Source organism: Erpetoichthys calabaricus, chromosome 1 (assembly GCF_900747795.2).
Source record: "Erpetoichthys calabaricus chromosome 1, fErpCal1.3, whole genome shotgun sequence".
NCBI lineage: Eukaryota > Metazoa > Chordata > Cladistia > Polypteriformes > Polypteridae > Erpetoichthys > Erpetoichthys calabaricus.
Window position 1 is genome coordinate 212,715,607 of NC_041394.2, and position 27,669 is coordinate 212,743,275.

The following is a 27,669-nucleotide window of genomic DNA, read 5'->3' on the forward strand; positions in this document are numbered from 1 at the left end:
ATTGAGAGAGCATGGGGGGGGGGGGGTCATGAGGTCACTGGAAAGGGGTATGTGGCGCTCCCGATATCTATGCAAACGGACAAATGTCCAAGTCTTTAGAATCCTGGTGCTTCCTGTCTTGCTATATGGTTGCGAGACATGGACGTTATCCAGTGACCTGAGACAAAGACTGGACTCCTTTGGTACTGTGTCTCTCCGGAAAATCCTTGAGTACCGTTGGTTTAACTTTGTGTCGAATGTGTGGTTGCTCATGGAGTCCCGAATGATGCACATTACCTGCATTGTGAGGGAGCATCAGTTACAGCACTACGGCCATGTGGCGCGTTTCCCCGAGGGTGATCCAGCTCATAAGATACTCATTGTTGGGGACCTGAGTGGCTGGACCAGACCAAGGGGTCGCCCACGTAACACCTGGCTGTGGCAGATAGAGGGACATTTCCGGATGGTGGGACTGGACCGTGTGTCTGCCTGGGGAGTTGCAAACCGGGATCCCGAGCTGTTTCGTTGTGTAGTGTGTGCTCCCCAACTTGACTTGACTTGACTTCACTTTGGTCTCCATTGCTTTCTCTTACCCTGTACTTCCATTCCCATCACTCTATTGCCCACATATTCTTTGTCTCTCCTTGTCACATGTCCATACTACTTCAACCTGTTTTCCTGTACTTTCTTAAATATCTCTTATTATTTTAGAAAATGTATTCATCCCACTGAAGCTTTTTTAATATTATCGTCACACAATCTGTAACATTCACACACTCACTCAATCTAATATTGGCTCACAAAGTTAGGGCTAGGGCCAGAGTCAAAGTCTTAACAGTTCTGAGTACAACTTGACAAAACTGTCAAGAGTATCAGTGTACACACTTTCAGCATACTCCTTTACTCCTTCTCGTGTGTCTCACACTCTCACCAAAGCCGAACTGACCAATCAAACCAACAGACAAAACTGACCAATCGGATTGGAACTATGTAACCTACTGTGTTTATTTTTTAGACTGTTAACCACAAGATGGTGCTTCAGTCTACAACTCACTTAGATTAAGAGCAATATATGGAAGCAGTTGTGCTAGAGCTGTAAACTTGAAAAGCAGCTGATAATGGTGTTGACAAAGAAAAGGCTCAATATAAAGAACTGGATTTTAATTTTATATGGGAATGTTTTCATCTAGCAACACAGAGTACACTACAGTATTGTGTAATGAAAATTGTAAAAAAAGAATGCATGTAATTTTAAAAGTGGGATTGAAGCACAGAGATTGGATAAATATTTATTCTCCTGTTTAGTGAGTTTCCAAAATGAGCTAAGGTGTGTCCAGTGTCCTTAAAAAGTAAAGAAAAAAATAATAAAAAGAAAGAAAGAAGTGGGTTGCAATACAAGAGAAGTTATCATTGCTGATAAAAATGAATACATTGCAAACACCAGCCTGGTCTGTCTGGGTGAAACTGTGTTTGCTTAAACAGGATTTGTACAGCCCAGCAATGGACTGGCGTCCTGTCCAGATGTTATTCCTGCCTTGTGTCCTGTTCTTGCTAGGATTGGCTCCAGCTGCCCTGTGACCGTAATCTGAGTAAGCAGGTTAGGGAAATGGATGGAATGGATCAGTAGGTTTTGTAATGAGATTGTTCTATTAACTATACTAAACTAATATTCCTTATCATCACAGTAACAGCCATCCTTTTAATATTTCTTCATTAAGGTATGTAAAGTCTATTTAAGGCCACACATACTGTACTAATGCGCTTACAATTTATGAACACAACAGAATTTCATCACGGAAGCAATAGACTTTAAATTAAATTAAATTTTGATTTGTAAATTTCCCCTTGGGATTAATAAAGTATCTATCTATCTATCTATCTATCTATCTATCTATCTATCTATCTATCTATCTATCTATCTATCTATCTATCTATCTAGAATGCAAAGTAGAAAAGGAATTAATACACATAAGGCCACATACTCAAACTGCCCAGTGAAAAGTGTATTTGAGGAGAAACAGGTTAAAAAGATAACACCATCTTTTACTTTTTATTCTGTTTACTAGAATGCTCCTAAACGTTCTGGAGCAATAGATTTTGATTGTAATGGTATATCTCACACTGATACCAGTATGGAGAGGCCTCACCTGATGCTGATGCCAGTTTCTAATATTTGCGATTAATCTGCTCACACTGTTCTTTCTTGCAGTTTCCATTGAATGTATAGCAAGCATATTGCAATGTAAATTCTCAGAGCCTTTAAATGGCATTAGCGGCAATTTTTAGAATTGGCCACAGGGTGGCAGCACAACATTGCTATTTGTTCCTCTGGGTGTTTGAGCCCTTCCTGCTGCAATGCTGTAAGTACTGAAAGTAATTGGAAAGACCGGCTTGAAGTTTAAAATATACTTGTACTTAATTTAAGAATGGCTGTTTTCAAAATATAAATGCTATCTTATTGTGAATTTTCTAATGATAAATGGTTGTTTTCAAAATATAAATGCTATTTTATTGTGAATTTTCTAATGATAATGGATGACTTTGTAAGGGGAGTGTGGCCATATTTTTGGACCATAAACCCCACTTTGATTTCAAACCATAATTCCGTGAACATGTCAACTAAACTGCCTCTGCACAAACTGCACAAACCTGGAAGCAATGCTGCTACCATGTTTTATTATTATTATTATTATTGTTATTATTATTATTATCATCATACTTTGAACACTGTGCATAGTATACCAATTAAGCTAAATCTGAATTGTAAAAATAGCTAATATAATTCTTGAGCTAAGGGACAGGGTACAGAGACAACATGAGCCCATTGTAGTACTGCATGGATTGTGTCCAATTCTTTTTTTTTTTCTCAACATGTCATCATACTCCAAGCCCGTTCTTGTAAAAATTATTTTTAAACTAGGAACCAATTTTGGGCTTCAACAGCTCCCCAAGCAGATTGAATGATGACTTCATGTGAATTTTGTCCAAAGCCTATAATGTTATGCCTGGCACCCCTTTTGCTTAACAGCTTCTGGAGTATGGGTCCACATTCAAGTCCATCTCCTTCCTCGTTCTTAACACTTGTCCAACCATTTTTGAACTTCTCAATCCATTTGTAAACAGTCCACTGTGGTAAAACACTGTCTGCGTATCGTGCAGAAAGTCTTCTATGGGTCTTGCCATAGTCTGTGATCCATCTGTTGGAGCGCTGGAAGCAGTGTAGGCAAGCAAGCTGCTTCACTAACTCCCACATTGGACTGAAAAATGACGTCATGTGAATTTTGTCCAAAGCCTGTAATGAATGACATTTCATCAGTACGTCTGCCACTCCTGCTTAATCCTCCAGGAGCCTGGGTCCAAATCTGAGCCTCGTGACTCAGATGGAATTAGCAGGGTCTAATAATAAAAGGGTGAATGGATGTCTCTTTTTATTTTTACATTAAATTAAGACAAATTTCATATTTCAATTAATGTGTCATGCTATATTAATTGTAATGGAGTACTAATATGTTTTGGTCATATTTAGTTGTATTTATGCAATAATTATGCCTATATATTTTAATACATGCAAAAGTCAAGTTTTAAAAAAAGATTCCTGTCAAGCACTATCTTTTTTCTTTCTTTGAGTAGTTTATTTAATTATGCTATATCTTTATAAATAAATATTGCAACAGGGTCAAACTTCCGACCTTGATTTTTTAAATATTTTCAAATCTTAGGCCACCCTGAGCAGAATGTGGCCACTTTTGGAGTGATGTCTGATTGCATATCCATATATGTGTGTGTGTGTCTGTGTGTCACGATGTGAGTCCATGAACCCTAACTCAAAAGAAAATGACTCGGTCCAAATGAAAGGTAGCACACTTATCGGCACTGGGAAATACTAGACACCTATTGATTTAGAGCAAAATTACGCCAGTTTATTTTTCTCTAAGATACAATCATTTTTGTGTTTTTGCAAATATTTGTGCAAAAAAACTCAGCATGGCTGGAGAAGAAGATGTATGTTTTGTCAATAAGATCTTTCATTGAATTCCACATAATACAATATTGGCCTACAAATTGTTGTTCCTGCAAATATAGCTTTACATTGGGAAAGTCATGTTCATAAGTTCAGGGTTATTGTCAGGTGTACGTCATACAATGAAATTCCTAATTGTGTGTCTTTCTCAACAGAATCAGATTCAAATTTGGATTCCTTTTATTGTCATTGTACTTAATACAATAATCATCAGTGATGTAACCTGGGGTTCCCAGGTGCTTCAGGTTTTTCAACATCAGATACCCTTTCCCAGGTGACCCCGCTGAGGTTGATCAGACCCCAGCTTGTGTCCCAGCAGCATTCACCCACAGATCTGCCCTCTTGATCGAAAGCCAACTAGTGGCTGTCTCTGCAGCTTCAGTTGAGAGCCTAATGGCTCTTCTTTTCGCCTTCCCAGTTATGCCCAGAATTGTAAATGCTTTACAGAGTGAACACCCTGCAAAACCCTGGCAGCCAACCTGCACAGGTTCACACCACGTATGCCAGTGGCTCCTTTGGCACACATCTACAAGCCCTTGAAACTTGGCACACTTTCTGTCGTTGGCCTCGTCCATATGCTCATCCCACGGCACTGTCAACACTAGCATAATCAGTTGCTTGGTGAATTCTTGAATGGCAAGCATGTCTGGCTGTAGCTGTGATGATGTTATCAAGGCTGGGAACATTGGCACCCAGCCCAAGTCCACTTCCATATGCCAGTTATTGGCAGTATTGAGGAGACTGGCTTTCCATCCAGTTTGTGAGCAGGGTGTCTGTTCCAACTTTCAGGAAGAAGATTTTCTTTGGCTGATGGTGGTCCTTGAAGTTTTATATGGCCGTGGCTACACTGTCAGCAATTGCCTTTAGGATCTGATCATGGTGATACTGGGCCTTTGGGTAGCTGCTGAGTTGGTGTTCCAAGGAACCCCTTCCGAAGCACTGAGGGCTGGAAGGTGATTTACTCTTACCCCGGATGTGAAGGTTTTCTGGGTAGAGTATCACAGACAGTTTGTACCAGGAACCTTATCCGATGGTAGGCTGCTTGCCAGATATTAGCACATGATCTTATGCTGCAGTGCTCCTTCCCATATCGTCCATGCTCCTTGCTGTCCCATCCCCACTATCATGCTAGCTCAAACTTCCTCCACGCCTGCTTGCAATCCTAAAGGTGATTTCACATATAATGGGCATATTTAAATTATAATACAATAGAATAACTATATATTGCACTTAGGTATAATGCACATTTGAATTGAGTGCAATAACAGAAATAGATACATAATATAACTTGCAAAGAGTATAAACAAAGAATGTACTTATAGTGCAAGAGTGACTTGTTATATTAGTCATTGTCAATCATTATAAGTGTTTAGTAGTAGTCAGTTCTCGTATGGCTCTTGGGTAGAAACTGTTCCTAAATCTGCTTGTCCACGACTGGATGGACCTGAAGCGCCTAACAGGGGCTGCAACCTGAACAGGTTACTGTCCAGAGTGGGAAGACTCTTTCATGATGTTGGCTGCTGTGTTGAGGCAGATAGAGCTGAAGAGATCCTCCATAGAGAGCAGTGTACAGCCAATAATTGTCTAGGCTCACTATCAATGGAGCAGCAGTAACAGAACACCAGCAGCTTCTCCTTCAGTTGTTGTTTCTAAGGATCTTCAGGAAGTAGAGTCCATGCTGTGCTTTCTTAACTGACTCTGTGGGGGAAGGGTCTCAAAAGAGTTAAAAAAATCTCACAATATATAAAATAAATTCAATTTTGAGCCAAGCAGGTTCTGTGGTATGAGAACAGATGGAGAGATGTGAGCTGCACTCAGATGTCTGAGGTGTTGGTCAACCTTTTTGAGAAGAGATAAAGTCTGTTGTGTCTGCTTCAGTTTATCCGATATGGTCACTTCAATAAATTTAATAATGTTCTGTCTTTCAACAGCATCACCTCTGATGTAGATGTCAAGAGTGGTCTGCCTTCTATGTTCTGAAGTCTATGAATGGTTAATAGGCTTTGTTGACATTAAGATTGTTGTCCTGACACCACTGAGTCAGCAGATAAACCTCTTCTCTGTAAGCTGTCTCATCATTGTTGATGACCAAACCTATGAGGGCTGCGTCACTAACACATGTAAAGATGGAATTGGAGCCACAGAAGTAGATGTGATCGAGGAGTGTGGAAGGGAATTCAGCACACTGCCTGTGGTAGAGGTCAGATTGCAAGATGTGATGCTGCCATACTTAGGTCTGTTAGCTAGGAGGTCCAAAATCCAGTTGAAAGACTGGGGCTGAGTGCTAAATTGAGGAGTTTGGCGGTCAGTTTTGATGGAACAGCAGTGTTAAATGATGAGATGCTGTCTATAAGTAGGACCCTGCATAGCAATTTATATTATACAGATGTTCCAGGATGTAATGAAGTCCAATGGTTATAGCATCCTCAACGGCCCAGTCATAATGATATGCAAACCAGAGGTGATCATGACTGTCTGGAATACTCTATTTAGTGTGTTCCAAAACACTTCATGATTAGAATGAGTATCATTGGTCTGTAGACATTCAGACAGTCCACAGGGATAAAATTGTTGTCCTTTTGTGGTTAGCAACAACAAAAACGTTTTTAACGTGTAGCGAATATTTCTTAATTATGGTATATGGTTATGGTAATGGAAAAGGGAAGTGATGGAAAAGGGAACGTGACATCAAAGTGTGGATTGAAGCAGTGGCAGCTATCCTGTGGGCAATGTAGAAACCCATGGTTGTGAAGTGGGATGTAAGTCTCAAGACAAAACACTCAGTTCAGTGGTCAATCCCTGTCCTCACCTATGGTCATGAGCGGCGGGTGAGGACCAAAAGAGTGAATTTGTGAGTACAAGCGACAGAGATGAGGTTTCTTTGCAGGACTGCTGGCCTGAAATTCTATAATTGGGTAAGATGCTCGATGAATGACTCAGGACAGCCTTAGATGGCGCAGTGGTAGTACTGCTGCTTTGCAGTAAGGAGACTGTGGAAGATCGTGGGTTCGCTTCCTGGTTCCTCCCTGTGTGGATAGCGCTTTGAGTACTGAGAAAAGCGCTATATAAATGTGATGAATTATTATTATTATTATTAGAGTAGAGTCGCTACTCCTCTGGATGGAAAGGAGCCAGTTAAGGTTTTTTGGTTATATTGTTAGGACGCCCGCTGGACTGCTACCCCTAGAGCTGCACTGGGCATGTCCTGAGGGCAGACCGAGAACATGGTGGAGGGATTATATCTTTCATCTGGCTTTGGAACAGCTGGGAATTCCCCAGGCAGAACTGGGGACAGGGAGGTTTGGGCTGACCTGCTTAGCCTGCTGCTACTGAGACACCTACCAGTAAAAGTGGTGTCAGAAGATGAGTTGAGGGTATCTGCTACACTCAATATTCTAAATAATAAATTATTTTCTTCTTTTTTGACATAGTCCCCCTTCATTTTCAAGGGTCTAATGGGCTGAATGTGATTTTCTATTAATTTCATATATACTAATATGTTATACTGACTATTAATATGATCTATTCATTGACCATTTTCCAATGTATACTTGACTTTCCCACGTGACTATATTTCCTTGGACCTTATTTTCCCTGATGTTACGGGGGTTGAAATCACAAACAGTCATTGCGTAGTCTTTCAGAATATTCCTGATGTGTCATTGTTGGCTTCTGTATTTACTTCCCTTTCTAGAATAATCTTTAGCTGGCATACCCACAAAGAAAACCCCAAATTTAAAAATAAAATATGTGACCTTAAAGTACCAGTAAAGTAAAGAGAAATAACAGCTCCAAAATGTTAACATTTAGTCATCTAGTTAGAAAGGTCACACTATGAGCTTTAACTGCTGGAGGAGTCTAAATGATTCTAAATGATTCATACTACGTTCTGTCATCCAGTTTCTTTTCTTGCCACTTGCTTCATCTCATGCAATGCTGAAAATGGAAGCACACTTTATTGCACACAGGGATATGATTGATCAAAATAATGAACAGACATTTTATTGCTTTTATAATAATTAGGAATTTTAGTACTAAGTAAAATGGCACTTTATCGGCTGAGCATTCATGCTGTAGGGTTCTCTCCCGAACACATTATATCAGGAATGGCTTAAACAACCATCCGAGTTTCAATCCTAATAAATTCCATTCACACTCACAAGGTGGCTGCAGGGTCAGAAACGGCCAGCAGCACCCATCTTAGCAAATAATTTACACCAGTAAAGAGAGGGAGAATTCGTCCAGAGTTTATTGTACTGTTTTGACCCTGACCCTTTCTCCCGATTTTCTGGTCGCTTTTTGTGTTGCTGCCTTACAGCATTCCAAGAAGAACGGTAAATTAGACTTCACCAGGTTTTAATAAAGGTGTTTTTCTCGATTTTTTCTTAATGGAGGCCTAAAGAGATTTACAGTTAAACCAAACAAACACTAAGTAACAGGATCAAACAACTACATTTGTTGACATTTTATTCCAGGACAATTATTAACCTTCAACCAATCAGATTCAAGGAGAATACACAAAATCCAAAAAAAACAAAAAGACTTTTCCTTAATTATTCACAAAATCACAAGCATGAACCCAACATTAAATACTATAAGAATCTAATAGCTTCGTTTCTTTCCTGTTGTGTTTACGACCTTTGTTCATGGTCTTTTCATTTAACAGAACAAGATGCAGAGGACAGAAAGATATGGAAGAAGATGTTCTGCTGTGGCAACCCCTAACGGGAGTAGCCGAAAGAAGAAAAAAGTTCATGGGCTTTTCATTTCAGCTTTGCTTCATTTTATGGCTATTTTTGTCAGCTCCATGGTTTTCATTATTGATTGAGAAGTATGCTGATGTATTTCTGTACAACTCTTTTTCCAGCCTGGCTCACAGGTTTAAACCGTCCTATAAACATTAGCAGTAGACACTTATTTGTCATCATTTGTTTCCAAGGGTGCCCAGTTTCAGACTAGTGAAATGGATATGCTGTGCCCGCCATGGAGAAATTTATACCTGATACAGATGTAGATAAATTCCATGATGCAGCATTGACAGCATCAATCAGAGTCACAAAATCAGCACATACTCTATGAGAGGTGGTAGTAGTTGTTTTACGACCTTTAAAACTGTAGACTGGCTGTCTACAGATGACCCGTTGGTCTGGATAGTTTGAGGGTACTTTACACAAGATATTGGTACATTACTGTGAAAAAAGGCAAAAGAGTTAAGATTACATGACAGAAGGAGATTGCGCAGGAGACTGAACTTCTGTGAGGAAACTTTAGTGGGGCACAAAACAAGTTGCCCCTGATGATTTAGTGTTAATATACAATATGTAGACTCCCCAAGCAGTGATAGTGCATATTTCTGCCTTCTACACCTACCGTTAATGGCACAACGGTTAGTGCCGTTGCCTCGACTGCTGTAGCTTTGAATTATGTGCCTACATGCTACCTGTGTGGAGTTGGTGCAGTTCCTAAATTTTTAAGACATATATTTTAGGTAATATTAGCAACTCTAAACTGGTGTTGTGTATATGGTCATGTGGTGGACTGGGGTTCTGTTCAGGCCAGGCTTAGTTACTGCCTTGTACCCAACACTATTAGGATAGGCTTTGGCACTTTATGATACTGCACTAAGTGGAGCAAGTTTAAGAAATCTGTGTTTGTTACATTTGCCATGTCAAAGATGCCATGCCTCATTTATACAGAAATGAATTCACTTTAACTGCTGTGATGGGCTGGTGTTCTGTCTAGAGTTGGTTCCTGCCTTGTACCCGATGCTACCAGAACTGGCCTTGACCTCCCACATTTCTATTTTGGAATAGGTGGGTTCAGAATTTGAATGAATGAATAAATAGATGAATATTTAACATCATAACATAAAGACCCATCCGTGCTAAATTTCACAATCAGAAGATGAGTGTTGAAGAAGGGAGTCTGAATAAATAATTAAGATGTTGAGTAAAGAAGGGAAACATGTTTTGATTTATAGCAACAAAACTAAAGCTTTTAGGTATATTCTTTACAATCTAGAGCTATTACCCATCCATTTCTCTTTTCTAAACTTGCATTATCAAGTACTGGATTGTGGAACAGTCCGCATTCATCATAGTAAACTGAAATGCAGATTAGCAGGTTGTCCAAAAACAAAGGAAATGCAATATTTTATTATATCACATATTGAGGAAACTTGGGGACTCTTTCCTGCACTATAAAAGCATACGTGTTGAATCATTCAGATCCTAAGTGAGAGTCCCAATGGTGTTCAAAATACTAAATCTGTTCTTACGATCTCTTTTGAGGATATTGTGAAATGAATATTGGAGACCATGGAACTCATCCCAAAGCCTCTTGACATATATTGTATGACATACATGATGATTTTTTTAATTCCTTTGATTGTGTGATATTGTCTTGATTGCTTTTTATGCACCATTTGATTTTCGTCAGAGTAGCAAAAGGGAAATGTGTTGGCACTAGGACTCTTATTAACAAAGTAAAACTGGTGGATGTCTTGTTCTTAACTAAAACTTCTATTATGCTTGTATAGTCTTTCACTTTATTTATTTATTTATATATAAGTCTCAAAATGCATAAACTTTGATCTTTAAAAGAGATTTTATTCTAAAAAAAGAATCGTTTTTTGTTCCTTCTTTCTTTGGAGTGTGGCATTCACATTACTGCTTTATCTTCATATTTGCTACAAAAATAAAATTCATATAAGATATATTTAAAAACATATATATAAGTATCAATATAAATATATTTTAAAATAAGTTATGAAATATTTCACTTCATGATCAATATATTACAATAACTACCAGTATACTGGGAATTATTGTAAAATATGTAAATGTTTGCTGTTTTTGTATTGCAATATATATATTTATAAAGCATAAAATTATATATTTTTGTTAACTAATAAGAGTAATATACTGTAAGATATATTTTAGAAAAACAGTTCTAAATATTTTAAATGTGATGTAAATGTTAATTATACTGTACAATATATTACACAGTTTATATTTCAAAACACTTTTAGATATTGCAGTATACTTTTAAAATACTTTAACCTGGTATGGACAATGTCATCCAATAGATATCTAATAACTGTTTCTTATAATAGTATGTTGTAAGTAGTAGTAAGCTCTGAGGCTAGGGATCTGCACTGGCAACTGGAAGGTTGCCGGTTCAAATCCCATAAATGCCAATAGGGACTCTGCTCTGTTGGGCCCTTGAGCAAGACCCTTAACCTGCAATTACTGAGCACTTTGAGTAGTGAGAAAAGCGCTATATAAATGCAAAGAATTATCATTATTATTAAGGAAGACAGAGAGAGAAAAAAACTGACTCAGTTGCAGTTTCATGTCAAGAAGTGTTTCCAGGGCAATGAATTTTGGCACAGGATTGTGGGTACCCATGACTTAAAAATCATGCAAGGTTTAACTTAATGAAATGGGAGAAGCCTGCTATGCAAGGCAAAAATAGGCTTTTATCAGTTCCTCTTATATGCCATCATAGAATTAGAAATAAAAATCCATAATTCATGCATGTTTTGAGAGCACAATGTTGTGATCAATCAAGTGTCAGTTGAGTACGTTTAGTGAATGGCGAGACTATTTGCTTTTTTTTTTGACAAATTTTCCCCTTGGGACCAATATCTATCTATCTATCTATCTATCTATCTATCTATCTATCTATCTATCTATCTATCTATCTATCTATCTATCTATCTATCTATCTATCTATCTATCTATCTATCTATCTATCTATCTTCAATACAGTGCCATGCACAGCCCCAATAAAAAAGGGAATCTTCACAAATATGATTACTCTTATTAGTCTAGACATTCACCCAGTTGATGGTCATTGGGAGTCAGTGCCAATCCTTGCTGCAAGTGGGTATAAGAGAGGAGTTAACATTAGACTGGGTACCAACCTCATCACATCTAACTAGACATTGTTTCAAAATAAAATGTATTTAGTGCTTCCAAAATTTACACATCTGTGTCTCTTACTGTTTTGAAGCACATGGCCAGTCACTCCAACCATACAAGCAATGTGTTAATAGAAACACAATCTCAGAGATGTACAATTAAGAGCTGTTGAAATGGCATATCCTGAGAACAATTCAACAGACACTAAATTCATATCATTTGTTGTGTTTTTCAGCTAATGTTATGTTTATTAATATAGCAAAAGCTGTCAAGAGCTCATATGGCCCATATCTGAATGGTACAGGAGCATATACTATGCCATCTCCAGTTACAACTGATTTCCGCACTTATAGTCAAGTCAATTCAATGACTAGTTTTGCATTAATACAAAGGCATAAACAATAGCAAAATCTGAATATTTATGTGAGGTGGCTTGAAAACCACAGAACATGAGCTGTTTTATGGGAATTCTAAATATATAGTTATCAATTATCAAGTTTGATTTCACAAAGGTAGCCTTAAATTTGGACAGTTTTGAAAAGAAGAAAACAATTATGAAAATTAGAGCATCAGGTGTGACATTTAAAATGACTTATTTGTTGAATATTACTCTTTATAAGTGTAATTTACAAGCTAATGCAATGTCCACACATTTATGCAGTCACACAACAGCAAATGTCATAAACTTGACAATGACATACTGTACTAATGTTTGATTTTTTGTATTATTTTACGCAGATTGTATTTTTCAATTTTAAAGGACAGAAACTGTAATTGAATAAATGTAATAGGTGCACACAAGATAAATCCAGAAATTCAGGATGATCACATAATTTTTTAAATTTCTTTAATTTTATTTCAAAAAAGTAACATAGTATAAGTCAAGGAAATGAAATTTATAGAACTAATACAATTACTTCAGAATCAATCTAGAGAGAACACCAGAGAAATTTTAAAAAACCAAACCTAACAAAATAAGAATTCAACCCCAGACCAGTAATCCTACCAGCCTTTAAAAACGCAAGCTGAAATCCCCCAAATAATACACCCCTCGTTTATTTTTACCCTGGGGGGAACCAACCCCCTCTCATGAAATTCAATCTCTGAACTGTATATTGTTTGTAAAGTAAAAGTGTGTGAATTTAATTAATCTAATTTTTATTTCATATCAGACCACACCATTGTTAACACATAACTATATATATATATATATATATATATGCCCATAAGAACAATTAAAACAGGGGTCTCCAAATCCAGTCCTGGAGTACCACCGTGGCTGCAGCTTTCATTCCAACCCTTTTCTTAATGAGTGACCCGTTTTTGCTCCCAATTAACTTCTTTTGAACTAATTTTAATTGACTTGCTCTTGAAGACTCAGACCCCTTAATTGTTTTTTTATCCTTAATTAGCAGCCAAACAATAATGAGATACAAAATGAGCCAAAACATGACCAGCAAACTGTGTTCATCATACAATATCTGAAAATAAAGATGAGGGTCTCGGAAATGTTGATCTTCTCAGGTCCACAAAACAGTTTAACAGGGCTTTTAGAAAAGAGAAACTCAACAATTTCAGAAATGTCTGCTAATGCACCACAAGAGCAGCAACCAGCCACGGAATTAACAAATGGGTTTAATTAATGTCAAGAATTGGCTCCTTATTAAGCAGCTGGTTGGAGTGAAATTGGTTGGAGTTTGAGGCCCTGACTTAGTTGGTCTTCTGTTAGCTCACTCACTTCACATTTCATTTCTGTTTGGGTGCCATTTAAGGAAAGAAATGAAGCAATTCAGAGGAACGATGAAGAAATTCAATTAAAATGAATTCACAAGAAGTTAATTAGCAGCACAAACAGGGCACTCATTAACAAAAGGGTTAGAATGAAAACCTGCAGCCATGGTGGTCCTCTGGGATGGGACTTGGCGACCCCTGAATTAAAAGACACACACATATGCACAAAAAACTGTCTGTAATACCTTACTACTGTAAACCCAAAATACAATAATTTTGGGAGGATAAAGAAATATCATCTTTAGTCTTACCTAATTTCAGTTGAGTAATTAACAACTTAAGACCACAAAAACAGTGGTACTTCAGAACATTAAAGTTCCTGGGGATGGTACACCAAAACAAAAGGTTGAGAACCCCTGTTTTAGAAAAAAAAATGCACTGTCTGTGAACACAGATGATAAACATACTAGAAACCTCACACAAGTAAGTAATAAGGTTGTAAATTGGAGCCTACATATCCTGACACATCTTCCTAGTTGAACTATTTTTAGTTGATTTAAAATAAATGGGAATCATTCATTATTATTATTACTATTATTATTATTTGTGCCACAGTATCCAGTGATTAAAAAGATACAGTTTGTAAGAAAAGAAACTGAAGGATGGGGAGTCAGAACTGTCTGAACACTTGCTGAAGCTTCACAGACAGGTATGAATCCTCGTACATTGTGACTGGCTGATTTCTAGAAAGTAGCCACATTGGTTGGTTATGGATTTATTTACGTAGTTTAATGACATAGTGCTGAGCACAAATTATTAAAAAGTTAACAGTTCATAATTTTGTACTTACGGTGTTGATTACAGCTCTATTTTATGTCAAAACTAATCCGTGACTTCATCTCTGCCTTTTGTTCTGCTTTATTCTTATGCCTTTTAATAGCATAATATTGATTATTATAACTTGCTTTCTTGTTCCTTTATCATTTTGTTTCTTTATAATCATTTGTTCATAATCTTGTTTAATGTTTTCTTACTGTTCAGTATGGTGTATTTAGTATTGTGTTTACCATGTTACCTGCACTCTTCAAAATAAAGGTGCCAGAGCAGTTCTTCAGAGCGATGCCCTAGAGGACCCATCTTCGGTCCCCAAAAGACCCATCCACATGAAGGTTCTAGAAAGCACCTTAATTTATTTAGCTCTGAATGGTAACAGATTTCTGAAATACCAATGTGTCATGATTTTAAAAGGATTTAGCTCCATCTGTCCCGTACCACAGGCTAAGTCCTGCAGACTACTATACATTAAAGATCTGTGCTTTTCTATATATTACAATGTACTTCAAACCACAAAGAACCAACTTCATATGAAGAGCGTCCTTCTCAGAGTGAAATGGTGCTTTGTGAAGCAGTAGAGCTACGAGTAAAGAACCATAAAACACCACTAAAGGACCAGTATGTTACTGGTGTGGCATGCTATTGACAGCCTCCTAGAGTCCCAGTTTAAATGGCTGTTCAATCTTTGACAACCTTCTCCTTTGTCATGCAACACTATCTCCGAGTTATCCCTTTCTTTTGTCTACTTAAGGTACGTGATTTTCTACTGTTTTGCTTGGGGAAAAGGTTATTAAATTATTGGCTTTTTAGTATAGGGGTTTCTTTCATTTTTTGTTATTTCCAATTTGATATTTATAATATTATTGTTAATGTAAATAAATGCTTCCTTTGGGAGTTTCCCCCTTTCTGTGTAGCTATAGTGAAATTCATGGAATGACTTTTGGTTTCTTTTGAACTCGTCAGAATTTAAATTTGCTCTTAAATTACATCTTGCCTGAAGAAGGGGCCTGAGTTGCCCCGAAAGCTTTGCATATTGTAAATTTTTCAGTTAGCCAATAAAAGGTGTCATTTTGCTTGACTTCTCTTAGATTGGGCTAATTCCTACTTTGTTATTTGATTATTGTCAGTCAGTCAGTCATTTTCCAACCCGCTGAATCCGAACACAGGGTCACGGGGGTCTGCTGGAGCCAATCCCAGCCAACACAGGGTGCAAGGCAGGAATAAATCCCTGGGCAGGGCGCCAGCCCACCGCAGGACACACACACACACACACCAAGCACACACTAGGGACAAATTATGATTGCCAATGCATCTAACCTGCATGTCTTTGGACTGTGGGAGGAAACCAGAGCACCCGGAGGAAACCCACGCAGACACGGGGAGAACATGCAAACTCCATGCATGGAGGACTCAGGAAGTGAACCCAGGTCTCCTAACTGTGAGGCAGAAGCTACCACTGCACCACCATGCCGTCCTCTGATTATTGTTTAATTGTTAATTTCATAAAGAAATATTAAACTTAATTTTCAAGTTTCTTGTCATACTTAGTTTTGTCGTTTCTCAAACTTCCTAAAATAATAATGCTTTGAAGGCAGGTGATGGAGTTTGAAAAATCCCTGGCTTTTGACAAACAAACATTATCAAATAGATTTAAAGTAAAAGTAATGTTTATTTATACTTTGTTGCTTCACTCTAATTTTTCAGTAAATGATTAGTAATGTAGACCTGAGTGTTTTTTAAAGGGTGGCCCTTGCAAATAATAGGAATACACAATGTTGCTCCAATACGTCCACTTACTGTGAGACTTTACAGACAAAAAAAAACCACAATGGTTCGTATGAACAAATCTCTCTTCCTCCCCCAAATTCACAGTTTATTACAATTGCTTACAAAATTTCAGATTCGTACCATTGTTAGTAAACACTGCGTTGCTTTCAGTTGTTTGTGCTTATGTAAGATTGAGTCAGGCAAAAGTAATGTGAGCGTGAGTCACTAACTCATGTGCCTTTCTAAAATTACGCCATGCCCCAACTTTCAGAACTATGACTATGCAATTCTGGAGAAGTCAAAAATATTAAATAATGCAACACTGTATTTCACACTTACTGGAGAATGTCACTCTAAAAGTTTTAAAAAGTAGAAAGATGTCTGCCTGAAGCTTACAAAATCTAAAGAGGAATATGTATTCACGGTAATAAACTTGTAGACAATAACATGCAAAGAGGAAGTCGGTCTAAAGGAAACTTTCTGCTTGGAATTTCTGCTTTGTCATCTGACAAGTCCACAAATAAGCAGTATCAGCAGAGCAAGAGGTTTTTCATTTTTTTTTCCTTTAGTTAAGCTGCCCACATGTATGATTTACAAAATATGTTTTTAATATATGGTTTTTGTTGTCCAGTCGGACATTTATGGTTTATGTATTATAGGGAGAAATTGTGCAGAACAGGCAGCATTAAGGGCGAACGGGAGAATGGGAACTTTGTACACTCAGTCCGCTTGATAAGGTGAGGGTGCAAGCAAGGACTTCAAAATATTGCATCAATTCCACAAAAAGAAGTAGAGTGCGGGTGCTATTTTTGGATATGATGAAAACAATCAAAATCTAAGACAGCAAATACAGCAACAGTCTCAAAATCCATTATAAACATACATTTTTAACACATAATAGTACTAATAATGCCTTTTTGCATGCTAAATATAAAATCTTTGAAAAGCGTTCAAAGCGTTTCAGTTTTACTTTTGATTCATGGTCAGATATTCTGCTTCTTTTCAATCCTAACCTATAGATCTGGTCAGTTTGATTTACTGGTATGTTGTTTCTGGTTCTACAGGACTTGCCAGTACATTCATTTGTATATTTTTTTCTCTGTAAAAATAAAATGTTTCACAAATAAATACAATAATAATAAATACAATAATATATAATATATAATTTCTGCAATAATACACTATTCTAATCAACAGTAAGCACAGAAAAGCAATCCAACAAGCAGAAATGCAAAGACAGCTGCAGTCATGGCCCCCACAAGGGGGGGGGGGCTGACAGGGCTCTAGCCAGGGGGCCCGGGATCACAGGGGCCCGGCGCGGGATGAGTAGATATTATGCACAAACAAAACGTATGAACAGAAAGCAAGAATTGATCCTACAGCGTTGAGTGTCAACTTCATCATAAAATATTTTGAAAACTAAAAACAATATCAAAAAAAGTTTCGATAAAAAAATTTCTACATACATTTTTCTACAACTTTCTCGCTTTGACATTTTATGAATCCAAATAAAACGTAGACCTCTCCACTAGTCGAAAATTTTGATATTAATTGCTGATTTGGTGTCATATAGTTTATATATTCTTTATTTATACAATTTAGAAACAATAAACTTAAACAAATTATACATGGTTTTAAACACAATTAAATAAGAAATAATACACAAAAAAATTAAACATTTACGTCACTTATTTCTGCAGATATAAAGAGTTAAAGTTAAAATTTTGTTTTTTTTCAAAATAGCCACCATTTTCAAAAAGACGTAATTTCCGGCTTTTTGCAAGAAAATTGAGGCCTGCGACAACTGCCTTGATCGCCTATTTTAGTCGGAAAATTTCCTTTAGGAAATCAAAAATGCCGTAGTACATGAAAAACTAAGCGTCATAGAACCGTATGGATCTTCAACTAAATTGTATACCTACATTTAAAGCTAAAAACGCAAACAATTCTACTTATATTCACAATTAGTTTATAAATGATTTAGCTAAACATGTTGATTTTAGTGAGGTCATTGAAAATTTTGCGTCAAAAAAAGCAATAATTTTTGATACTATTGAAAGTTTTTCATTAGGATCTTTACTTTATAAATATATTCAATAAATGTGCATAATAATTCTTATGTTTTCGTATCATTAACCTCGCTTATTTTATTTTAAATCCTATTGGGTATCACGTTTTCCTTAACCCTAGGTGAAGGGCCCGCCAGAGATCCTGGCCTAGGGGCCCGCGTTAGAATGTGGGGGACATGGCTGCAGTCCAAACTTAGTTTTAATATGCCATATAATACTAATAATAATAAAATAAATTTATTGTTCCAGTTTGCCCTCAGTAAAAGAAAGAAACAACAAATAAAAGGTTATAAAAAGCAGCAGCATACATAAAACAGCAGATACAATCTACATTACTGTATATAATAATATAACAAAAAAAATCCCAGACAATATTGAATTAACTGTATGTTATTTTGCACTCTTTTAGTACTACCTTTGAAGGAATCAACATCAGTAAAAGTCAAAGTTGTAAGTCTCACTTGTCTGTTATGAGAGTCTGGTTTGATATTCCAGTGTTAGATAGGAGTCATGGCATCAAACAGTATAAGTGCCTTGAAAATGCTCATCCATCTCCAATATTATTTCACTTTCTATAAGCATTTATTTTTGACTTAAGGGGTTACAGGGAAGCTGAAGCCTACAACAGGACCCTAGGACACAAGCCAGGAGCCAGCAATGAACATGGTGTCAATATATCGCAGAGCACTTTAATACACACACACACACACACACACACACACATACTTCCACTCACATGAGTCTAATATAACAAAGAGCCCAATCTGCACATCTTTAGGAAATGGGAGGAAAACCGGAATACCCCCAGGAAAACCGAAAATGAACAGGCTGGAAATGTGTTACTTATAAGTGGCACCTGTCTGTCCGTACTCAGATTTCCTTGTGCCACTTCTCACGTCTGGATCTGTCTCCTGTTCTATGACACCTTAGTGCACTGTCTACCTAGAGCATGCCCTAGCCGTCTTAGCAAGCTTTTATTGTTTCATTAGGTCCACATTTTCTCATGAATCTAAACTATAGTGACACATTTCTTTCATTTTTAACACTTGATCACTCCTACCATTATACAGTATATCTGAGCTATTACACCCTTTTTTAACGTGTTTCTAGTTTTCCTTCCAGAACTTCTGCATTTCTTATTTTCTTACCTTGGTCTCTTCTGGTTTTCTTCAGCATCAGAATTTCTTCTAATATTATTATATGGGCAGATTGACTGTGATTCATATTTTAGTTGTAACTCTGTCAAGAGAAAATATAGCCAACTGTGCCTCTAATTTCAGCATCAGAAGTACACTAAGCAGCATGCAGCCTGAGTAAGTGGGTGGATGGGTGCATATGTGTGAGTGTAAACCCTGAGATGGTTTTAGTTGCTACCTCGCCCCCAGTGCTCCCTGGGTAGTGTTTGTAAAAGAGCCTTTACATTTTACTTAGCTGCTGTCCATGACCTGTCATGATTCTAGTTGGATGACATCTCCAGATAACCCCTGATCATCATTACTTGGGCCAGCTCTGTGAGCAGTCTTGAGTGTATAGTAACAGATTGCTTTAAATGGTTACTGACTCTCAATAGGCACAATGATGACTTCCCTAGCAGCTCTATGGTTCTATAGTAGCATTTCAGATCACAGCTTTCCAGAATATGACATTAAAAGATTTCTGTATGCACATTAAAAAGATAATGAATGCAGGTATGAGAGAAATAGTTTGTTTTGTGTCTTGATTTGAAGCCCAGAATTATCATAGAAAATAATTTTCCAGCAGAAATTTCTAAGCAGCCAACAAAGTTCAACAGAACACGTGTATCTACATAGGCTACACTTTTTATCAAGATTGATAAAACTCTATGATCCCACACATAATGCCCCCAAGGAAAAAAAAAAACAAATTTCATATTTTCTCTACAGTCACAGTTGTTTGGGTTGTCTTTGGTTTTGCACACCCTTGGAATTTATCTGTTTGTATTTTAAGCAATGCAGTGCTTTTGCCTTGGCTCATGCTCCATCTAGGTGGACCTCTAGATAACCCCTGATCATCATGACTTGGACCGATTCTGTGGCAGTCTTGAGTGTAGAGGAACTGATTGATTTAAAAAGTTACTGACTCTCAATAGGCAAAATGATGGCTTCCCTTACAGCTCTACACTTCTCTAATGACATTTCAAAGCATGGCTTTCCAGATAATGACATCAAAAGGTCTCTGCATGGACATTATTTCATACATGAATTATTCTTCGAAACAAAACTGATTGTCATTCTTCCTTATACAAAAGGTGAGTTTATTTGGATACCCAGTTTATTTTATCCTGGTTTGAAGAACTTTCCAATTGAATCCACTTGCAGCTAATAAGTGCTGCAAGATGGCAATACATGGGCACAGTTCTGCTCCATTTTTAATGTGCAGAAACATGCAAGTATTTACATTAAGAAAAGCTGTGGAGTGGAAACAAGGGCGCTGTAAACTTCAATCTTTTAATCACATTTAAGTTATGGTTGTGTTTGGTTGGTTGTGTGCATGGTTGGTTGCACGCTTAAATATAAATAAATAACTGCAAAAAAGCACAACCTGAATGTTCAAGGTGTTTAGCTGCTATACTTTTGCATAAATAGGAATTTCTTCTATAAACAGGAAATTCTTTACATTTTGTTGTCTAGTAATTTTAAAGAGGCTGGCAAGGGGGTGGGCATCATTAAAGGTGACCACTTAGTCAAATGAAATTTCTTCTCCACTTACCTATCAATTATAAACATAATTTCAGTTAACCATTCAATCAAACCTTAATTTCACATAGCATAATTCCCATACCACACTATCAAAATCACGCAAAAGCAATTGAAAGTATCAATGTGTAAATAATTCATCCATCCATCCATTATCCAACTCGCTATATCCTAACTACAGGGTCACGGGGGTCTGCTGGAGCCAATCCCAGCCAACACAGGGCACAAGGCAGGAAACAAACCCCAGGCAGGGCGCCAGCCTACCGTAGAATGTGCAAATAAAGAAACACAACACATAACAGGGAAATGAACGATAAGATGTGCCTAAAAGATCTAGCTATATATAGATGGAGAATTGATTATAAGCAACTCATAGATTCTGCATTAATTTATTCAGACTATTTCAATGAAGTATATCTAAAAAGATAAATTAGAGAAGAAAATGAGCTCAAGCACGAGAGAAAGAGAGTTTGTTTTGTGTCTTGACTTGAAACCCAGAATTATCATAGAAAATCATTTTCCAGTGGAAATTTCTAAGCAGCCAGCAAAAATCAACAGAATACATGTATCTACATAAGCTACACTGTTTTATCAAGAGTAATACAACTTTTTGGTCCCACAGATGAGTCCCCCAGCACACAACTCAAATTTCTGAAATAGTAAGATGTCACTATCCTGTCCCAATGAGTTAAGACGAGAGTAAAGTGGCTATTTCTTTTCTTAAAATTGAAGGAAATTACTTAGTTGAAAATAGCCAAAAACACTGCCATTAAAATATTCATTCATTGATTTCTGTATTCAACATATAACACTTTTAGTCCTTTAATAATTTAATACACATAGGTTTAATAAAAACTACCTGAAAAGCTGAGTCTTACAGGTGGCAAATGGTCCTCATGTGCAGTCTTCTTGTTGCTCTTGGCACGCACTGACTAGTGACTTACTCAGCTAGGGATTCCAGCATTTTAAAGTGAAAGGAGCAATATTGTTTTATAAGGCACAATGCAGTTTCCTCATTTTTTTATCTCCATCATTTTAAAGGTACAGAGTGCAAAAAGGGAAACATAAGCAGCAGCAAAAGAGAGAAATAACACTGAATCTTTACATTGTATTCTAACCTTATACGAAGCATAGTTACATCACTAAAATAACACATACTGTAATAATTATAATTAAAATAAATGTAAATTTTAAAATGTTAAAAGCTATACATCTCCATTCATCCACTTTCGAACTCTAACTGAAGCTACTGAGATGGCTGGACCCCTGTGACTGACTGGTTTAGGCAGGCTGAAAAAGGTGAATGTTGGTTTTTTTTTAAAGTTAACCATTTTAATATTTATTTACATTTACACTGCATTTTTTCATATATTATATATTCTGCATGAGCCCTATTGAAGGTAAATGTTTGCTTAGTGTCCAGTATTGGCTAAGAAAGTTTCTAGCTCCTCCATGATCCTGAATTATTAGCAGTAATGGTAACACTTCAGTTTAGGTACTGTAAAAATGCATCTCCAGTATTACACATTTACTTAGCAAGACCTTAACAAACATTTCTTCATAACATTTACAAAGCATCGGTAAAGTGTTTATTCATCTCTGCAATGTGACCAGCTCATTTTGGAGTGGGTTGAGGTGGCTCAACTGAGACACATTTCTCTTGATATTATATATTTCGTATCAGACCTGTGAAACCTTCATATATTAACAAGTAATTTTACCGTCATGCTCATGTGACACACTGCAGAGAGATGAGTAAATACTTTACTGCCAAATTTCTCATTGTAGCAACATGCAAGGTGGGCATTTCATTCATTGCACCAACTTTCAGTAACGGTGCAGATTGTGTTAACATTCTGCTTTGCACTTTTAAAGCCCTACGTAGTTTTGCTCCTACCTGTACCAACTAAACTGTTCTCTTAAACAGGCCCGGCCTTAGGCATAGGCGAAGTAGGAGACCGCCTAGGGCCCCGGCGTCCGGGGGGGCCCCGGATCGACTCCTTGGTCTAATTTTCACGCATTTCACAGAGCTTCCAGGGGGCCCCTGGACCCCCCTTTCGCCAAGCGGCCCCATAATACCTAAGACCGGGCCTGCTCTTAAATATTCTAATCCTTGTCTCCTCCTGTTACCTGAAATTTGCTTTGCAACTTGTTGCCAGAGACTTCACTGCTGTGTTGTTCTTTTGCAAGGATATTCCATGTTATATCCAAACAACACATCTTATTTTAAATTACATTTTCTTTTTTTATTATATTGATTTTATTTGAAGAAAACAACATTCCACATGATTAATAAACCAGAATTCAACCCCGGCCCGAAAGAAAGAGAGGAGAGCCAACAGCATGAGCAAATCTTTTCAAACAACAAAGAAAGGAGAATGTCATTTTCCCAATAAAAATGCTTATTCTATGATTTGATTAATTAGATCTTGCCATATTTAAAAAAATGCTTTGAACAGATCCTCTAAGCGGGAATTTTATTTTTTCCAATTTCATATTATATATCCTTTAATTTACTAACACAACTAATTAAAGACAACATCGGAGAAACTTCATTTGATCTAAATGAAAGGTATAGCTAGGGTGTCATCTGCATACGAGTGAAAATTAACATTATGTTTCCTGATGAGAGATCCCAGTGGAAGCATGTAAAGTGAAAACAGTAAAGGTCCCAGTACTGAGCCCTGCGGGACACCATATTGAACTTCTGTGATGGAGTACTGTCAGCACATTTCTGTACATATTGGAATCGATTTGATAAATAAGAATTAAACCAAGCGAGTACGGTGCCTGCAAGCCCAACATCATTTTCTAGCCTGTGCAGTAAAATAGAATGGTCAATGGTGTCAAGTGCTTCAGGTACTGTGCCATGCAATAATGAACTATTGATAATGTTTAGAAAGGCGCTGCAAGAACATCCATTGCACTTTTTATTAGTTTTGCTGGCACTGAATCTAGGGAACAAGTAGTGGGCTATATTTTAGAAATTAAAATTAAGACTTCCTGCTCAGTTACAGGATTAAAATGACTAAAGTGCTGAATGCAATGTGAGACAGGGTCTGCTAAGCTAGTATTTGGTTTGTACTGTGATGCTGAGAGCTGGGATCTTATATTTTTAATTTTCTCATTGAAGAAGTTCATAAAGTCTGTACTGCTAATATCTGTTGGTATTTTGCACTGTAGATCTAAATTTCCATTTGTTAATTTAGCCACTGTTCTAAACAGTACCCGAGGATTTTTATCATTGCTATCTATTATTGTAGAATAGTATTCTGAGCGAGCTTTAAAGAGGGCTTTTTTATATTTATTAACACTTTCTGTCCATGCAATTTGAAAGACATGTAGTATTGCCTCTGGAATAGAAATAGATGGGAAGTGAGGAAAATTGGACAGGTTCCTTTTAACAAAGTTTCTGATTTGAAAATAGTGAAAAAATTGTGTTGGTGAGAAGTTATGTTTGAAGAAAAATTGTCCATAAGATGCAAAGACATTATCTATATTCAAATCTAAGCGTTTTAATCCTGGACGTTTTCCAAACGTTAAATACTGTGTAGAATTCAGAATTTTGAAAACTGCGATTATCATGTAGAGGTGCAACAGATAAAAGCTTCTTTGTCTTAAAGTGTTTGCTGCATTGGTTCCATATTCGGAGTGATTGACAATTGTATTAATATTATATTGACGATAATGGGGCACAATGCAGGGTATATAAAGAAGTACAGCAATATTTTATTTCTATTGCAGACCAGGCTTCTGTATATTAAACTATTTGTGTCAATTTCCAGGTCTTTATAGCTTGTATATTGGCTGCCCAGTAATACATTTGAAAGATAGGTAGTGCCATGCCCCCTTCTGCTTTAGGTCATTGTAGAGTTGCCCTTTAGATGCGTGGATGTTTCGAATTCCAAATTAATGAGGTTATAATTGAATATAAATTCTTAAAGAAAGATTTTTAAAATATATGGGGATGCTGTGAAATAGAAAAAGAAGCTTGGGAAAGATGGTCATCTTGACAGTATTGATTCTCCCTTAAAATGTGAGATAGGGTAGACCATTTGTTCACATCTTGTTTAGTTTTTTCCTTAAAGATAGCAAAATTTTGTTTTATATTAATATTTAATTGTGATGTTTACCATTAAAATGGATCTGCTAAAATAAATGGGAAGGTGTCCAGTCTGATATTGTGTTCTAGTGTACTAGAAGTCAAAGAAAAAAACTTATCCTCTACTAGGACATATTTGATAAAAAAAAAAACTTTTTGTATCACTAATCAGGCAGGAGAAAAGCTGTTCATCACATCATTTAACTACTCCTCGGCAAATACCTTAGAGGGAGCATCCTTCACAGCAGTCTGTTACAGAATGATAAGCGAAATGGAGGACAGAGGTTCATTTTATAAACTATTGAATTTATAAACCTCCTATCCTTTGGATTTAGCCATTACCCTTGACATTTCCGTGTATATGACAGCTATCCATTCTCATTGTTTGCAAGATATCTGGTATATTTTATGTATTACATCAACTTTCTTCTGGTACATCCCCCATTTATTTCACCATCTCAGTAGTTTTCCAAAACCAATTCTTATATATATGTGAATATACACTACAAACTAATATACTTAACTATTGTTACCTCTAAATTATTCTCTCACACTAAAGAGGTCACTGAAAAAAGTAACATTTATTCAAGTTAATTTTGAGTTATATATTTCAAATATCATATATCTTTTCAAATTCTAAATGTATTTGAAGACTGCTGGTATGGAAGTTTGTGGATCTGATATACAGAGTACCTTATCAACTGCATATAGTGATATTTTCTGTTCATGTTCTTCTCTGGTAATCCCCTTTATCTTGGATACATTTTGAAAGTGAGTAGCTAATGGCTCAACGGCAATTGCAAAGAGTAATGGTGATAGGTGCATCCTTGTTGAGTACCACGTTGTAGTCTGAAGTAATTTGAAATAATGTTAATGCAAACATAGGCATCTGGACTGGTATAAAGTAGTCTGATTCATGTACATATGTTTGGGCCAATCTCAAATGCATACAATGTGTTGAATAGGTAAACCCATTCAACCATGTCAAATGTTTTTTCAGTATCCAAAGATAATAAGGTCTCAAGTGTGTTAGATTTTATGGGTGAGTAAATTACATTAAAGAAACGTCGAAGATTAGAAACTAAGTGTCTCCCTTTAATAAATCTGGTTTGATCTTGTGATATTACAGAAGGAATCATTTTCTCAATCTTTCTAGCTAGAACTTTGCAGAGTATCTTAACATCATTATTCAGAAGTGAAATTGGTCTGCATAATGCACATTGTAATAAGTCCTTATTTTTTATTAGGAAAGATAGTAATTGATGCTTGGCAAAAAGTTTGAGATAGAATTTTGTTATCTCTAGCTTCTTGGATTTAGGAGTCATAGTGGACTCTAAGCTATTGACTTCCCGACAGTATTCAGAAGCCATTAAGAAAGCTAACAGAATGTTAGGTTATATAGCCTGATGTGTGGAGTACAAGTCCAAGGATGTTATGCTCAACCTTTATAATGCACTGGTGAGGCCTCATCTTGAGTACTGTGTGCAGTTTTGGTCTCCCGGCTACAAAAAGGACATAGCAGCACTAGAAAATGTCCAGAGAAGAGTGACTAGGCTCATTTCAGGGCTACAGGGGTTGAATTATGATGAAAAATTAAAAGAGCTGAGCCTTTACAGTTTAAGCAAAAGAAGATTAAGAGGTGACATGATTGAAGTGTTTAAAATTATGAAGGGAATTAGTACAGTGGATCGAGACTGTTATTTTAAAATGAGTTCATCAAGAACACGGGTACACAGTTGGAAACTTGTTAAGGCTAAATTTCTCACAAACATTAGGACATTTTTCTTTACACAAAGAACAATAGATACTTGGAATAAGCTACCAAGTAGTGTGGTAGACAGTAAGACGTTGGGGACTTTCAAAACTCGACTTGATGTTTTTTTGGAAGAAATAAGTGGATAGGACTGGAGAGCTTTGTTGGGCTGAATGGCCTGTTCTCGTCTAGAGTGTTCTAATGTTGTAATGTTCTATAAAAGTTGCTAATAGAAGTGGCGCTAACTTATTTGAAAATTTTCCACTGGGTAGCTATCAGGGCCTGCTACTTTCCCAAACTGGAGTAGGTTTAGAGCATCTAGTAATTCTGAGAGTATGTGGTATCATAGTATCAGAGGTTTATCTAATTCCTTTGCACTATGAGTATCTAGCTGTGGTATTTGAAATTCATCAAAAAACTTATTAGATTAGTGTCTTATCTGCTTTAAACTGAGTAGAATACAAAGATTTATAGTACTCTGTAAATATGTGGGTTATATTTTTATGATCACTGATATTATCTCCATCTGTGTTGGTAATTTCTATTAATTGCGTTGCAAACTTTTTGCATGTGGATTTGTTGAGCTAAGATATTATTAGCCATCTCTCTGTGTTCATAGTAATGATGTCACAATTTAAAGATGAGTTGTTCCATTTCTTTTGTTGTCAAAAGGTTAAATTCTAATTTGGATACCTGTCCTATGCTTGATCTGTTCTGGTAATTTCGCTGATTATCTCAGGCGCCTTTTTGGTTTCCAATTTATTTTTGCGG

At 36.7% G+C, this 27,669-nt stretch overlaps 1 protein-coding gene across 1 annotated transcript in view; it reads right to left on the bottom strand.

Moving 5' to 3' along the window:
- The window catches only part of tfec (transcription factor EC), a 265,683-nt gene extending 243,683 nt beyond the window's left edge, over positions 1 to 22,000 (bottom strand). Inside the window, exon 1 of the mRNA XM_028811316.2 lies at positions 21,903 to 22,000. The gene's annotated coding sequence lies outside the window, so the exon portion shown is untranslated. The remainder of the gene's footprint in view (positions 1 to 21,902) is intronic.
- Between the last annotated feature and the right edge of the window lie 5,669 nt (positions 22,001 to 27,669).